The sequence below is a fragment of the Choloepus didactylus genome, chromosome X, assembly GCF_015220235.1.
Source record: "Choloepus didactylus isolate mChoDid1 chromosome X, mChoDid1.pri, whole genome shotgun sequence".
NCBI classification, from domain to species: domain Eukaryota; kingdom Metazoa; phylum Chordata; class Mammalia; order Pilosa; family Megalonychidae; genus Choloepus; species Choloepus didactylus.
Genome location: NC_051334.1, coordinates 135,838,408 through 135,853,432, shown reverse-complemented (window position 1 = coordinate 135,853,432; position 15,025 = coordinate 135,838,408). Strand labels below are relative to the sequence as shown.

Here is a 15,025-nt window from a genome sequence, read left to right as displayed (position 1 = left end):
AATGAAGGAATAGGCAAGATGGCAGAGACATGAGGTGTGTGTTTTAGTTACTCCCATGGGGCATCTGGTAGCTAGCCAGGAGCTGTGTGAAATGGACACCACAGAGGAATCTGTTTGGACATGGTCATACAACAGTCATGAGTGTGTGGAGCAGTTGAGATTAGCAAAATCTGAAATTCTCATGGCCATGGGACCCATGCCCCTCCATGCCAGACACAACAGACAGTTTTGCCACTGGTCTCCCTAGGGAGGAGGGGCCATTGGTGCTGGGAACCAGGAGGGAGAACTGCAATTGCAGAAGTGATTAACAAACTCAGATTGCTGAACATAAACTCCAACCATCAATAAACTGAGATGAGACACTGGAGAATCTGGGAGCAGTCAGCCTGGGGGAGAGGATAGAAAAAGCAAACCAGCAAAAAAAAAAAAAAAGAAACAGAGACTTTTGGAGTTGGCAGTGAACATAATATGGAGAAGGGTTGGGCTCAGGTAGAATCAGGCACAATGCAAACACAGGGGGCCAGGGCCCTTGTCTGAAAAGTTGATTTATCTGGATTTTTTTTTTTTTTTGCACCTCAATTACTCTCCAAATCCTGGACTTTTTGTGTTTCAATAGCCCATCAAGGACTGAATTAAAAGGCTTTTCTTTAAATAATCTATACTGGGCCTTTTTGTTTTTCTTTTTTTTTTCTTTTTTCTCTTTATTTAAAAATAACTATTCTAAGTAGCCCATTACAGAAAGTCTAAAAGACTTGCAATTTGGACCCAGGCAAGAGCAGAGCTAAGATAGCTCTGAAAGACAAAGCAATAAGTCTAGTGGGGGGAAAATAAGTCTAGTGGTGGAGACAATTCACTAAAGACCATAATTTCCCCAAGAGAAGGGGCTGTGGTCTAGCTCCAGTGGCAGGCCCCCTTAGTGGAACTCAGAAAACAGGGGCTGGAATTCAGAAACCAACTTTAGCCAGCCATGGCCCTGACAGGGTCAGGGTCACTAGGAGAACTGAAGGCTCCATACCTCCTTACACTGGTGGGGGAGCTGCAGACTGGCAAGTTCCACATGCTGGAAAGGATAGGTAAAGCACAGAATCTAGAGGCCTCACAAGAGGGTCTTATTCTCAAAGAGACTCCATAATATCCTCCTGAGACCTGGGCTTCTCTGGACTTGGAAAATCTGACTGGTATTGACCATATTTGAGGAGACCCTTGCACAAAAAGGCTACATAGAGGCAGGGTAAGAAACAGAGAAATGAGAGATGAAAAACTGTAATCAACTGAATAGAACCTAAGTTAGAGACCTAGAATAAGGAGAACTGAGCACCAAAGGTTAGAGAACAAAGACAACCAACATGAAAATGCTAAGTAAAAGAGTAAAAATGAGCTCCAGAATAAACTAATCAAGAAAGTCAGATGCCTAGACAGTTTAAGATAATAAGCCATACTAGGAAACCTGAAAATATGGACCAGCCAAAGGAACCAACTAATAGTTCAACTGAGATACAGCAGTTGATGCAACTAATGCTAAATCAATTCAATGAACTGAAGGAAAATCAAACAAATCTCCTAAATCAATTCAAATATCAAGTTAATGAACTGAGGGAAGAAATAGCAAAAGAGATGAAGGATATAAGGAAGACACTGGGTGCCCATAAAGAAGAATTCATAAACTTGAGAAAACAAATGCCAGAACTTATCAGAATGAAGGGCATAATGGAGGAGATGAAAAAGGCAATGGAGGGATACAACAGTAGATTTGAACAGGCAGCAAAAGGGATCAGTGAATTAGAAGACAAGACATTTGAATTGATACAAACAAAAGAACAGATGGTGAAAAGAATGGAAAAGTACAAGCAGGGTCTTAGGAAGCTGAGTGACAGCATGAAGCACATGAATATACATGCTATGGGTGTCCCAGAGGGAGAAGGGTGGGGAAAAGGGGCAGAAAGAATAATAGCAGAAATATTCACTGAAAATTTCCAAAGGTTTATGAAACACAGAAAATTGCAGATTCAAGAAGTACAGGGTACCTCAAACAGAATAGATCCCAATAGACCTACTCCAAGACACTTACTGATCAGATTGTCCAATATCAAAGACAAAGAGAGAATTCTGAAAGCAGCAAGAGAAAAGCAATCCATCACATACAAGGGAAGCTCAATAAGAAAACATACAGATTTCTCCATAGAAATCATGGAGGCAAGAAGACAGTGGTAACAGACAGAAGATATATTTAAGATATGGAAAGAGAAGAACTGTCAACCAAGATTTCTATATCCAGCAAAACTGTCCCTCAAAAATGAGGGAGAGAATAAAATATTTTCAGACAAACAGACACTGAGAGAGTTTGTGAATAGGAGACTGGTGCTTCAAGGTGTAATAAAGGGAGTGCTACAGGCTGATAAGAAAAGACAGGAGAGAGAGGTTTGGAGAAGAGTATATAAACGAAGATTATCAGGAAAAGTAAAAGGAGAGAGAGGAAAAGATAAGACATGACATATAAAATCCAAGAGACAAAATAGCAGAAGAAAGTACTGCCCTTACAGTAATAACACTAAATGTTAATGGATTAAACTCCCCAATAAAAATACACAGAGTGGCAGAATGCATGAAAAAAACAGGACCCATCCAAATGCTGTCTACAAGAAACTCTTTAGACAGGACAAAAATAGGCTGAAAGTGAAAGGTTGGAAAAAGATTATTTCATGCAAACAGCCACCAGAAAAAAATGGGAGTAGCTATATTAATTTCAGACAAATTAGACTTCAAAATAAAAGAATTAAAATAGACACAGAAAGACTCTACAGATTAATAAAAGGGTCAGTTTATCAAGAAAACATAAAAATCAGAAATATTTATGCACCAAGCCAGAGTGCTCCAAAATTCATGAGGCAAACATTGTGAACACTGTAAGGAGCAGTAGATCCCTCTACAATAATAGTTGGAGACTTCAATACACCACTCTCATCAATGGATAAAACATCTAGACAGAGGATCAATAAGGAAACCGAAATGTTGCATTTTACAATAAATGAACTGGACTCAACAGACATTTATAGAACACTACACTGCACAGTAGCAGGATACACATTTTCTCACATGCTCATGGAACATTCTCTAGGATAGACCACATGTTGGGTCACAAAGCAACTCTCAACAAATTTAAAAATATTGATATTATAAAAAATACTTTCTTGGACCATAATGGAATGAAGTTGGAAATAAATAACAGACAGAAGACTGTAAAATTCACAAATATATGGACACTAAAAAACATACTCTTAGAGAATCAGGGAGTAAAGAAGAAATTATGAGAAATTAGTATATACTAATGATTAGTAAATAATAATGATTAGCAAATACAAATGACAATGAAAAATTAACATATCAAAACATGGGATGCAGCAAAGGTGGTGCTGAGAGGGAAATTTATTGCCCTAAATTCATATATTAAAAGAGGATAGGAAAAATTGAGGAATTAACTGTTCACCTGGAGGAACTAGAGAAAGAACAGCAAACTAATCCTAAGGGAAACATAAGGAAAGAAATAACAAACATTAGAGCAGGAATAAATGAAATTGAGAACAGGATAACAATAGAAAGAATCAACAAAACCAGAAGTTGGTTGTTTGAGAAAATCAACAAAATTGATGGAGCCCTAGCTAGGCTACCAAAAGAGTGGGGGGGGGGGGTGAGAGAGAAAGAGAGAGAGAGAAAGAGAGAGAGAGAGAATGCAAATAAATGCAATAAGTGGAAAAGGAAACATTACTACTGACACTGCAGAAATAAAGAGATAATGAAAAGATACTGTCAGCAAATATATGCTAACAAACTAGACAACTTAGATGAAATGGGCAACTGCCTAGAAAAGCATACACAACCAACATTGACTCGAGAAGAAATAGATGATATAAACAAACCAATCACAATAAAGAGATAGAGTCAGTAATCATAAATCTCCCCAAAAAGAAAAGCCCAGGACCGGATGGTTTCACATGTGAATTCTAGCAAGCATTCAAGAAAGAATTAGTACTAATCCTGCTCAAATTTCTCAAAATTTGGAGGGATAGCTACCCAACTCATTCTATGAAGCCAATATCACCCTCATACCAAAATCAGACAAAGATATGACAAAAAAAGAAAATTATAGACCAAGCTCTTTAATGAATATAGATGCAAAAATCCTCAACAAAATACTCACAAATTGAATCCAGCAGCACTTAAAAAATTATACACCATGACCAGGTGGGGTTTATTCCAAGTTTTCAAGGCTTTTCTGAAGAAGAAATGCAAATGGCACAAAAACATAGGAAAAAATGCTCAACTTCACTGGCTATTAGGGAAATGCAAATCAAAACCACAATGAGATATCATCTCACACCTACCAGAATGGCCATTATCCAAACAACAGAAAATTTCAAGTGCTGGAGAGGATGTGGAGAAAGAGGCATACTTATTCACTGTTGATGGGAATGTAGAATGGTGCAACTACTCTGGAAAACAGTGTGGCAGTTCCTCAGGAAGCTAAGTATAGAATTACCATATGACCCAACTATTCCATTACTAGGCATATACTCAGAGGAACTGAAAGTTAAGGCAGGAATGGACATTTGTAAACTGACGTTTATCATGGCATTATTCACGATTGCCAAGAGATGGAAACAGCTCAAATGCTCATCAACAGATGAGTGGATAAACAAACTGTGGTACATATGCATGATGGAATATTGCACAGCTGTAAGACAGAACAAAGACAGGGAACATGAAATAAGTTGGATGAAACTTGAGGACATTATGTTGAGTGAAGTTTGTGAGAAAAAAAGGGATAAATACTGTACAGTCTCACTCACATGATATAAAATTAATGAGCAAACTTTGAGAGTTAAAAGCTGATAACACATGCTACAGGGAGATAGAAAGAGGGTGGAAATCAGGCATTTGATGGTGAAGGACTACAGCAAGATTGATTGTATAGATCCAGAAATAGCATAATACTGTGTGAGTGTAGCACAGTATTGTAACTACATTGAACAAAGATATCTGTGAGTAAAGCTGAAAGAGGTGGGCTAGGGCATGAATGACACCTTAGGTAAAGATAGAAGATAAAGACTGGGACTGTTTAACTTAAAAACTGGAGTGGTCAGTGATGGTGACTAAATGTTTAAATAAAAAAAACTGTTCTTGCCTGTGGGAGAACAAATGAATGTCAACCATGCAGAGTGTTGGAAAGGGGATGGTATTGGGGAAGAAATAATCAAAGCAAACTGGAGTCTATGGTCAATAGTAACACTGTAATATGCTTCTATTAAATATAACAAAGACAATATACCAAAGCTAAATGGGTATGGCAGGGGGATATAAGGGAGGGATATGGGATTCTTGGTAGTGGTGTTGTTCTCTGACCCTTCTATTTTATTGTATGGTATGATATTTTATTTTTCTTTTCATTGTCATTTTTATTCATTAAAAATATTTTTCATAATCAATGTGTTCAAGTGCTGACTGTGGTGATAAATGCACAACTGTATGATGATACCATTAACATCTGATTGTACACTGTGGAAAATTATATGGTATGTGAGTATAGCTCTATAAAATTGTATGGAAAAATATAAAAAGAGATAAAATTCCTGGTGAAAACATGGAGAGAGGGATGTACATATTTACTATTGTTAGGAGGCAGTATTGTATAGACTTTCTGGAGGACAGTGGGGTGGTTCCACAAGAAGCTACCTATGTGGGTGCCTTAAGGTCTTGCAACCTCATTAGGGGACATTTACTTGGAGTATCAGAGAGCAGGGATATGAATGGAGATTTGCACACTGGTGCTTTTGGAGAGAGTATGCTTGATTTGCAATGGGTGGAGTTGGCCTAAGGCTACATCAACTGAAGAACAGAATGGTGAACTGTTGTGTGTGCATACAATGGAATATTGAGCAACTGTGAGAAGGATTGAAGCTATGAGACACCCAACAAGGTGAATGGAACCTGTAGGCAGCATTTTGAGGGAACTATACCAGAAACAAAGGCAAACACTATAATGCCCCACCAGTATGGACTAACTACAATGTGTAAACTCAGAATTGAACCTTAGAGCACAGCTTATCAGGAGAATGCTTATTGTAACTTCACCTAGATTGTAAGCTATTACAGCAGTCATATCTATTCCTGAATTGTAATGGCTATCTTCAGATTCTGAGATGCTGATTCCTTTGTGTATTACCTGATTGGTCCCTGGAACTTTGGGCATCCGTGTGACACCTGAAACTCAGAGCTAGAAGTAGGCAGATATGAATGTCAGTATTAGGACATATAGCAACTGTTAGAAAAGCAGAAAAAGAGTCCAGATTTCAAGTAGAGATATGAATGAAGCCAATGTGGTTAGGATGGGCAAATCAGGCCAAAGGGTAAAGGACAGCACTGACTGCAGTTTAAAACTTCAACTCCCATGTGAGACCAAGGGAAGAGATGTTTAGTTTGTGCAAGATCTATATTTCCTAAACAATTTAACTCACACCATTCATTCTAATACCATAATTACATGGAAATTTTAATAGGAAGTGAGACCTGGTAGGTTTACATAGGGTTAGTGGATAATAGATATATATCCCAAAGTAATTTGGACAGAGAATAAAAATATATATGCAGGGACTCCCTGAGGAGCTGGGGGAAAATGAAGAGGTGTTGGGCTTCCTCACCTGGATTGTTGCTGATGTTATCACAAAATTGAGGAATGGCGTTTTGATGTGCTGAACCCTCTATCACAGGACTTGCCCTTATGAAGCTCGTTACTGCAAAGGAGAGGCTAAACCTGCTTATAATTGTGCCTAACAGTCTCCCCCTAAGAGTCTCCCCCTGAGTATCTCTTTGTTGCGCAGATGTGGGCCTCTGTCTTTAGATAAGCCAACTCGGCAGGTGAACTCACTGCCCTCCCCTCTATGTGGGATCTGACACCCAGGGGTGTAAATCTCCCTGGCCCCCTGGGATATGATTCCTGGGGATGTATCTGGACCAGACATCATGGGATTTAGAACATCTTCCTGACCAAATAGGGGATGTGAAATAAAACAGTTTCAGTGGCTGAGAGATTCCAAATGGAGCCAAGAGGTTACTCTGGTGGACATTCTTATGTACTATATAGATAACCCTTTTTAAGTTTCAATGAATTTGAATATATACCTGAAACTATCAATCTGTAACCCAGTAGCCTTGACTCTTGAAGACAATTGTATAACAATGTAGCTTACAAGGGGTGACAGTGTGATTATGAAAGCCTTGTGGATCACACTCCCTTTATCCAGTGTATGGATGAATGAGTAGAAAAATGGGGACAAAAAATTAAATGAAAAATAGGTTGGGGGAGATGTTTTGGATGTTCTTTTTACTTTTTTTATTTTTATTTTCACTTTTTATGGTACAAGGAAATTGTTCAAAAATGGAATGGGGTGATGAATGCACAACTATATGCTGGTACTGTGAACAATTGATAGTATACTTTGGATGATTGTATGGTATGTAAATATATCTCAACAAAATTGAACTAGAAATATATGCCAACAAATTAAACAATGTGGAAGTAATGGAAAAATTCATAGAAACACATATAAAATGGCAGTGGCTTCAGAAGAAACAGAAGACCTTAACAGACCAATTACAAGTAAGTAGATTGAATCAGTCATTCAAAACGTCCTAAAAAGGAAAAGCTTGGGAACAGATGTCTTCACATGTGAATTCTACCAATCTTTAAAAGAGGAATTAATACTAATTCTGGTCAAAATTTTCCAAAATACTGAAGGGAAGAGAGCACCACCTAATTCATTTTATTAAGCTAAAATCATCCGAATGCCAAAGCCAGGCAATGATACTACAAGAAAAAGAAATTACAATTTCTCACATGAATACAGATGTAAAATTCCTAAAAAAATACCTGCAAATCAAATCCAACAGCTCATTGAAATAATTATACACCATGGTCAAATGCATTTTGTCCCAGGTATGCAAGGGCAGTTCAACACAACTAAATTAATGTAATATACCATATTAACAAATTGAAGAGGAAAAACTGCATGATCATCTTGATTGAGGCAGAAAAGGCATTTGACAAAAATCCTGCATCATTTCTTGATAAAAACTCTTCAAAAATAGGGATAGAAGCAAACATCCTCTGCTTCTACTACATGATCTCCAAGTTTCTCTGCTGGCAGACAGCAGCACAAGGCCCGTCCTCTGTGCACGTTCCCATAACTGAGTCTCTCTGTTTTTTCATATTCTTCTGGTGGGCAATCTTGCACTAGTTACCACAGGTCATGGTAATGGAACAATTAAAAAGTGTGCTAGAAGTTCTAGCTAGGGCAAGAAAAGAAATAAAATCCATACAAATTGAAAAGTAAAAATTAAAACTTACACAATTTTCTGGTGACATGATCTGTATATAGAAAGTTCTGAAAAAACTAATAAACAAGCTAATAAACAAGTTCAGCATAGTGATTTAATACACTAGCAATGAGTAATCTAAGGAGGAAATAAAAAAAATTCCATTTACAATAGTAACTAAAATGATCAAATATCTAGGAATAAATTTAACCAAGGGTATAAAGGATCTCTACACAGAAAACTACAAAACATTGCTAAAAGAAACCAAAGAAGACATAAATAAATATAAGGACATTCTCTGTTCATATATGGATTCGAAGACTAAATATTGTTAGGTGAAATCCACCAATAGATTCAAAGCAATCCCAATCAAAGTTCCAACAGCCTATTTTGCAGAAATGTAAAAGCCAATTATCAAATTTATTTGGAAGGATGGGGGCCCCAAATAGACAAAAACTGTGTGAAAAAGAAGAACAAAATTGGAGGACTCACACTTCCTGACTTTAAATCATGTTACAAAGCTACAGTGGTCAAAACAGTAAGATACTGACATAAAGTTAGATATAGTGACCAGTGGAATCAAATTGAAAGTTCAGAAATAGACCTTCACATATATGATCAATTGGTCTTTGACAAAGCTCCCAAGTCTGCTCAACTGTGACAGAACAGTCTCTTCAGGAAATTGTGCTGGGAGAACTGGATGTCCATATCCAAATGAATTAAAGAGGACTTCTATCTCACTCCTTATACAAAAATTAACTCATAATGGATCAAAGACCTACATATAAGAGCCAGAATAATAATCTCCTACAAGAAAACATGGGGAAGCATCTTCAAGATCTTGTGGTAGGCAATGTTTTCTTAGACTTTACAACCAACGCACAAGCAATGAAAGAATAAATAAATGGGATCTCCTCACAATTAAAAACTTTTGTGCTTCAAAGGACTTGGTCAAGAAAATGAAAAGGCAGAATACTTAATCAGAGAAAGTATTTGGAAACCACATATCCAAAATGGTGGAATATCTAGAAAATATAAAGAAATCCTACAGTTCAAACAACTCAATTAAAAACTGGGCAAAAGACTTGACATTTTCCCAAAGATGAAATACAAATGGCTAAAAAGCACACAAAAAAGATGCTAAATACCACCAGCTATTAGGGAAATGCAAATCAAAACCACAGTGATATATAATTTCACACCTACTAGAATGGCCACTATTTAAAAAACAGAAAACTACAAGTGTTGGAGAAGATGTGGAGAAAAAGGAACATTCATTCACTGCTGGTGGGAATGTAAAATGGTGCAGCCACTGTGGAAGAGAGTTTGATGGTTCCTCAGAGGCTAAGTATAGAATTGCCAGATGATCTGGCAATCCTGCTGCTGGGTACCTACCCAGAACTGAAAGCAAGGACTTCATCAGACATTTGCACACTGATTTTCATAATAGCATTATTCACAATTGCAAAAAGATGGAAGTGACCCATGCCCATCAAATGGTGAATGCACAAACAAAATATGTTAAATGCATATGATGGAATATTATTCAGTTGTAAAAAGGAATGAAGTCCTGAGTCATGTGCCAACATGTATGAACCTTGGGGACATTATGTTGAGTGAAATAAGCCAGACACAAAAGGGCAAATATAGTATAATCTCAATAATATGAACTAAATATAATAAGTAAAATCATAGAGTTAGACTCTAGAAAATAGGTTACCATGAGATCAATTGATGGTAGAGAATGTGGAGCTGATGCTTCATTTGTGCAGAATTTTTAATTACATTGATTGTAAATATTTGGAAATGGATGGTGGTATGGAAGTATGTTATTGTGAGTATAAATAACAGCACCAAATTTTGCATGTGAACATGATGGAATGGGGTAGTTGAGGGTTGTGTATATCACTAGGAGGAAAGCCAGAGGACTTGGGACTGTATGACAGAGGGAACATGTGACATGGGACTGTATGACAGACTGAATCCTGTTGTAGACAATGACTGTGCTTAATAGTACAAATATGAGAATGTTCTTCCATGAACTAAATCAAATGTATGGCTCTATTACAAGGTGTTAATAATAAGGTGGTATTAGCAAAAAAATAATACACCTAATGCAAACTATGGTCTATAGTTAACAGTAAAATTTTATTATTTTTTCATCAATTGTAACAGAGGTTCTAGAGCAATGGTGTCAATAATAGGAGGATATAAGGTGTATGGGATTTCTATTTTTCAAGTATTGAAAATGTTCTAAAATTGATTGTGGTGGTGAATGCACAATTCTCTGATTATACTGAGTGCCACTGATGTTACACTTTGGATGTATTGTATTGTGTGTGGATATATTGGCAATAAAGCTGCATAAAAACACAATGAGATACCATTTCACACCCATTAGAATGGCTGCTATTTAGAAATACAGAAAATAAAAACTGTTGGAGTCTTAGATAGAGTCAAGGGTATTCTTTTGGGTTTTCAGGAATATTGTTGGTTGGGGCTTGACACACTGTGGCAATTTGCAATATCTGGTTGAGGCTTGCATAAAGTGACCTCCAGAATGACCTCTTGACACTATTTAAAATCTCTTAGCCACTGAAAGTTTATTTTGTTTCATTTCTCTTCCTCCTTTTGGTCAAGAAGGCATTCTCAATCCCACAATGCCATGGCCAGGTTTACCCCTGGGAGTCATGTCTCACATTTCCAGGGAGACTTACGCCCCTGGAAGTCATGTTCCACATAGTGAGAAGTGTAGTGAGTTTATTTTCAGAGTTGGTTTAGAGATACAGGCCACATTTGAGCAACAAAAGAGGTTACCTGGGGGTGACTCTTAGGCATAATTATAAGTAGGCCTTGCTTCTCCTTTGCAGAAATAAGTTTCATAAGAGCAAGCCTCAAGGTTGAGAGTGTGGCTTATTAAATTGGGGGTCTCTAATGCATGAAAGAATATCAGGAATTCCCCAGGTGGGGAAGTTTAATAGTTCCACATTTTTTTCTCCAGTCCCTCAAGGGGAATTTGCAAGTACTTTTTTTAATTTTCTGCCCCAAATACTCAGGAATATATCAGGGTATTACATTAATCTTTATAGAATAACAGGATCTCATTCCCTGTGCCAGTTTGAATGTATTATGTCTCCCCAAACACCATTATCTTTGATGTAATCTTGTGTGGGAAGACCTATCAGTATTAATTAGATTGTAATTCTTTGAGTGTTTCCATGGAGACGCACCCCACCCAACTGTGGGTGATGACTCTGATTGGATAATTTCCATGGAGGTGTTTGTCTGCCCATTCAGGGTGGGTCTGAATTAAATTACTGGAGCACTATATAAGATCAGACAGAAGGAGCAAGCTGCTACAGCCAAGAGGGACACTTCAAAGAAAGCACAGGAGCTGCAGATGAGAGACAGTTTGAAGACAGCCATTGAAAGCAGACTCTTGCACCAGAGAAGCTAAGAGAGGACTAAAACCCCAAGTGCAACTAAGAGTGACATTTTTGAGGGACTGCAGCCTAGAGAGGAACATCCTGGGAGAAAGCCATTTTGAAACCAGAACTTTGGAGCCAATGCCAGCCATGCGCCTTCCCAGCTAACAGAGGATTTTCAGACACCATTGGCCATCTTCCAGTGAAGGTAACCAATTGCTGATGTGTTACCTTGGACACTTTATGGCCTTAAGACTGTAACTGTGTAACCAAATAAATCCCCTTTTATAAAAGCCAATCCATTTCTGGTGTTCTGCATTCTGGCAGCATTAGGAAACTAGAACATTCCCTATTCTAGATTCCATGTAATTAGTTTGTTTAAATACACTGACCAGAGCAGTTAGATTAGAAACTGTGCTACAGAAAATTTAAATTTTGGACAAAATAAACATCTCTTCCGTTGTTCTCACACAGAAGTTGGAGTTTTAAAATACAGACAAATATCTTGCTTCTCCCTGTTTTCTGATTTACTTTGTCCTAACTAGGTCTGTTTCATTCAGATTTCTAATTGAAGTCTGATCTCTTTTTCAGCTTAACAGTTGCTGTTTGGAGTACTGCTGATAGTCATAGCTGCAAAACTCTAACTCTGAGTCCCAGGTGTCACACAGATATCTAAAGTTCCAGGGAACTATCAAGTTGTACACAAAGAACACAGCATCCCAGGATTTAGAAATAACAGTAAAAACACAGGAATAAATGTGACTGCTGTAAAAATTTATAATCTAGAAACCTTTACAAGGAGCCTTATTGAACATTCTGTGCTCCTTAATTATCAATTGCCCAATCTCTGCCCACTTTCTGTCTTCTGGTAACCTATGGTCTCTAATTCAATTCTCAGAGTTTTCTCATTATTGTTTATATTAGTGAGACCATACGTTATTTGTCCTTTTGCTTCTGGCTTATTTCACTCAACAGAATATCCTCAAGGTTCACTCTCTTTGTTGCATGCCTCATGACTCCATTCCTTTCTGCAGTTGACAATATTCTGTCATATGTATATACCACATTTCACCCTTTCGTTCATCAGTTGATGTATCTTTAGGCCACCTCCATACTATGCAGTTGTGAGTTTTACCACCATAAACACCAGTGTGCAAAGTCTGTTCATGTCTCTGCTTTCAGTTCTTCCAAGTATGTACCTAATAATGGGGTTGCAGGATCATATGACAACCCTACACTTAGTCTTCTATTGAACCATCACACTACAACATTGTACTCCCCTACTTAGAGTAAATAGTTAAATCTCTGTCTCCACATCTTCTCCAGCACTTCTATCTTTCTGTTTATTTTTTAAACAGTTGTATTCACACTTCATTCAATCCATCCTAAGTGTACAATCAATGGCTCCTGTAGTAGTCACATAGTTTTGCATTCACCAGCAAAATCTATATGTGAACATTTCCATTTCTTCCACAAAGAAAAAGAAGAGAAAGATAAAAAGGGAAAACAACAACAAAACTCCCATCACCCTCCCTTATAATCCCCTCTTATTGACATTTAGCTTTGGTATAGTGCCTTTGTTACACTTAATGAAAGAATATCACAATGTTACTGTTGACTATAGACCCTAGTTTGGGTTTATTGAATTTTTCCATATACCATCTCATTTTTAACACCTTGCAATGGAGACATTCATTTGTTCTCCCTAATGTAAAAATTTCTTATATTTCTGTAGTTAGTCACCATTATTGTTCACTCTAGGTTTTGCTAAATTATACAATCCCAGTTTTTACCCTCTATCTTTCCTTCTGGTCTCATACATGCCCCCAGCCTTCCTCTTTCAACCATACTCACATTCAGCTTTATTCATTATACTTACAATATTGTACTACCATCCCATAGTATTGTGTGATCCATTTCTGAATACAGTCTTTACAATCAATTTTGTTAAAGATTCTATAATCCTTCAGCATCAAATGCCCAATCTCCACCCTTTCTATCCCTTGATAACCTGTGTTCTCAACTTTAACTCTCAGAAATCATTCATTATAGTTAGTTCATACTAGTGAGACCATACAGTATTTGTCCTTTTGTTTCTGGCTTATTTCTCACACCATAATGTCCTCAAGTTTCATCTATGCTGTTGCATGCATCATGATTTTATTCCATCCTTCAGCTGCATAATATTGCATCATATGCATATACCACAGTTTGTTTATCCACTCATAAGTTGATGGACATTTGGGCTGTTTCTATCTATTGGCAATCATGAATAATGCTGCTATCAACATCAGTCTTATTCGGTAAGTTTATTTTTCAGGAACTTATGGCCTCCAGATTGTTGCTATGCCAGGTAAGCCCTGAAATCCAGTGGTACCAGTCTCTCCAAGAATATCAACCAGTTCCATTCCTCTATCCCATAAGGTGAGCAACCCTTTCCAGCACAAAGAACCTAAAATGGTCATTGCCAAGATATCCATGATGACTGAGAGAATGATCAAATTAGAGGCAAGAGGTGTAACATAGAAATTAGGTTTTGACAAATGATTATGACTACTGACTCATAGACATTTCTTATTTTCTAGTGCATCAGAATAGCCAGAAGGAAATACCTGAAATTGTTGAACTATAATAAAGTAGACTTGATGTTTGATAATGATTGCATAACACTATAGCTTTTATCATAAGACCATGTGATTGTAAAATTCTTGTGACTGACACTCCCTTTATCCAGTGTCTGGGTAGATGAGTAATTAAATAAAGACATGCATGAAAATAATAATAGTAATGGGTCAGTAATATGGGGGGAAATACCCCTACATAAACTATGGACAATAGTAATAATACTACTTTAATACTCTTTCATCAGTTGTAACAAATGTAACTACTGTTAAAAAATAGTAGAAACCCTCTCCCTTGCCCTCTCTAGTGGGTCAGGGTTACATGGTGGCAACTGCAGCAGAGTGAGAGCCTCGAAGACACCACTGCCATCAGCACAGCCAGAGACCTGAGCTGACCCTGGGGGCTGTCCACCTGCCCCACTGTCTCTCAATAAGTTGGAGAAGTCTCATTGTATTGGAATAAGATGGACAGTAGCTTTGATTGTGACTGTGGTGAGCTGGAGCCAGCTGATCACTAACAAAGACATCTTCTGTTAACCAACAGCCACCAGAACTTCCTGTTGAAATATATAGCAACAAAGGAAGGAAAGAAGCAAAATGGAAACAGTGCTT

General features: G+C 37.5%; 1 protein-coding gene across 1 annotated transcript in view; it reads right to left on the bottom strand.

Annotated features, from left to right (window-relative positions):
- HTR2C (5-hydroxytryptamine receptor 2C) overlaps positions 1-15,025 on the bottom strand; it is a 433,564-nt gene that overhangs the window by 396,636 nt on the left and 21,903 nt on the right. The gene's annotated exons all lie outside the window — the stretch shown is intronic.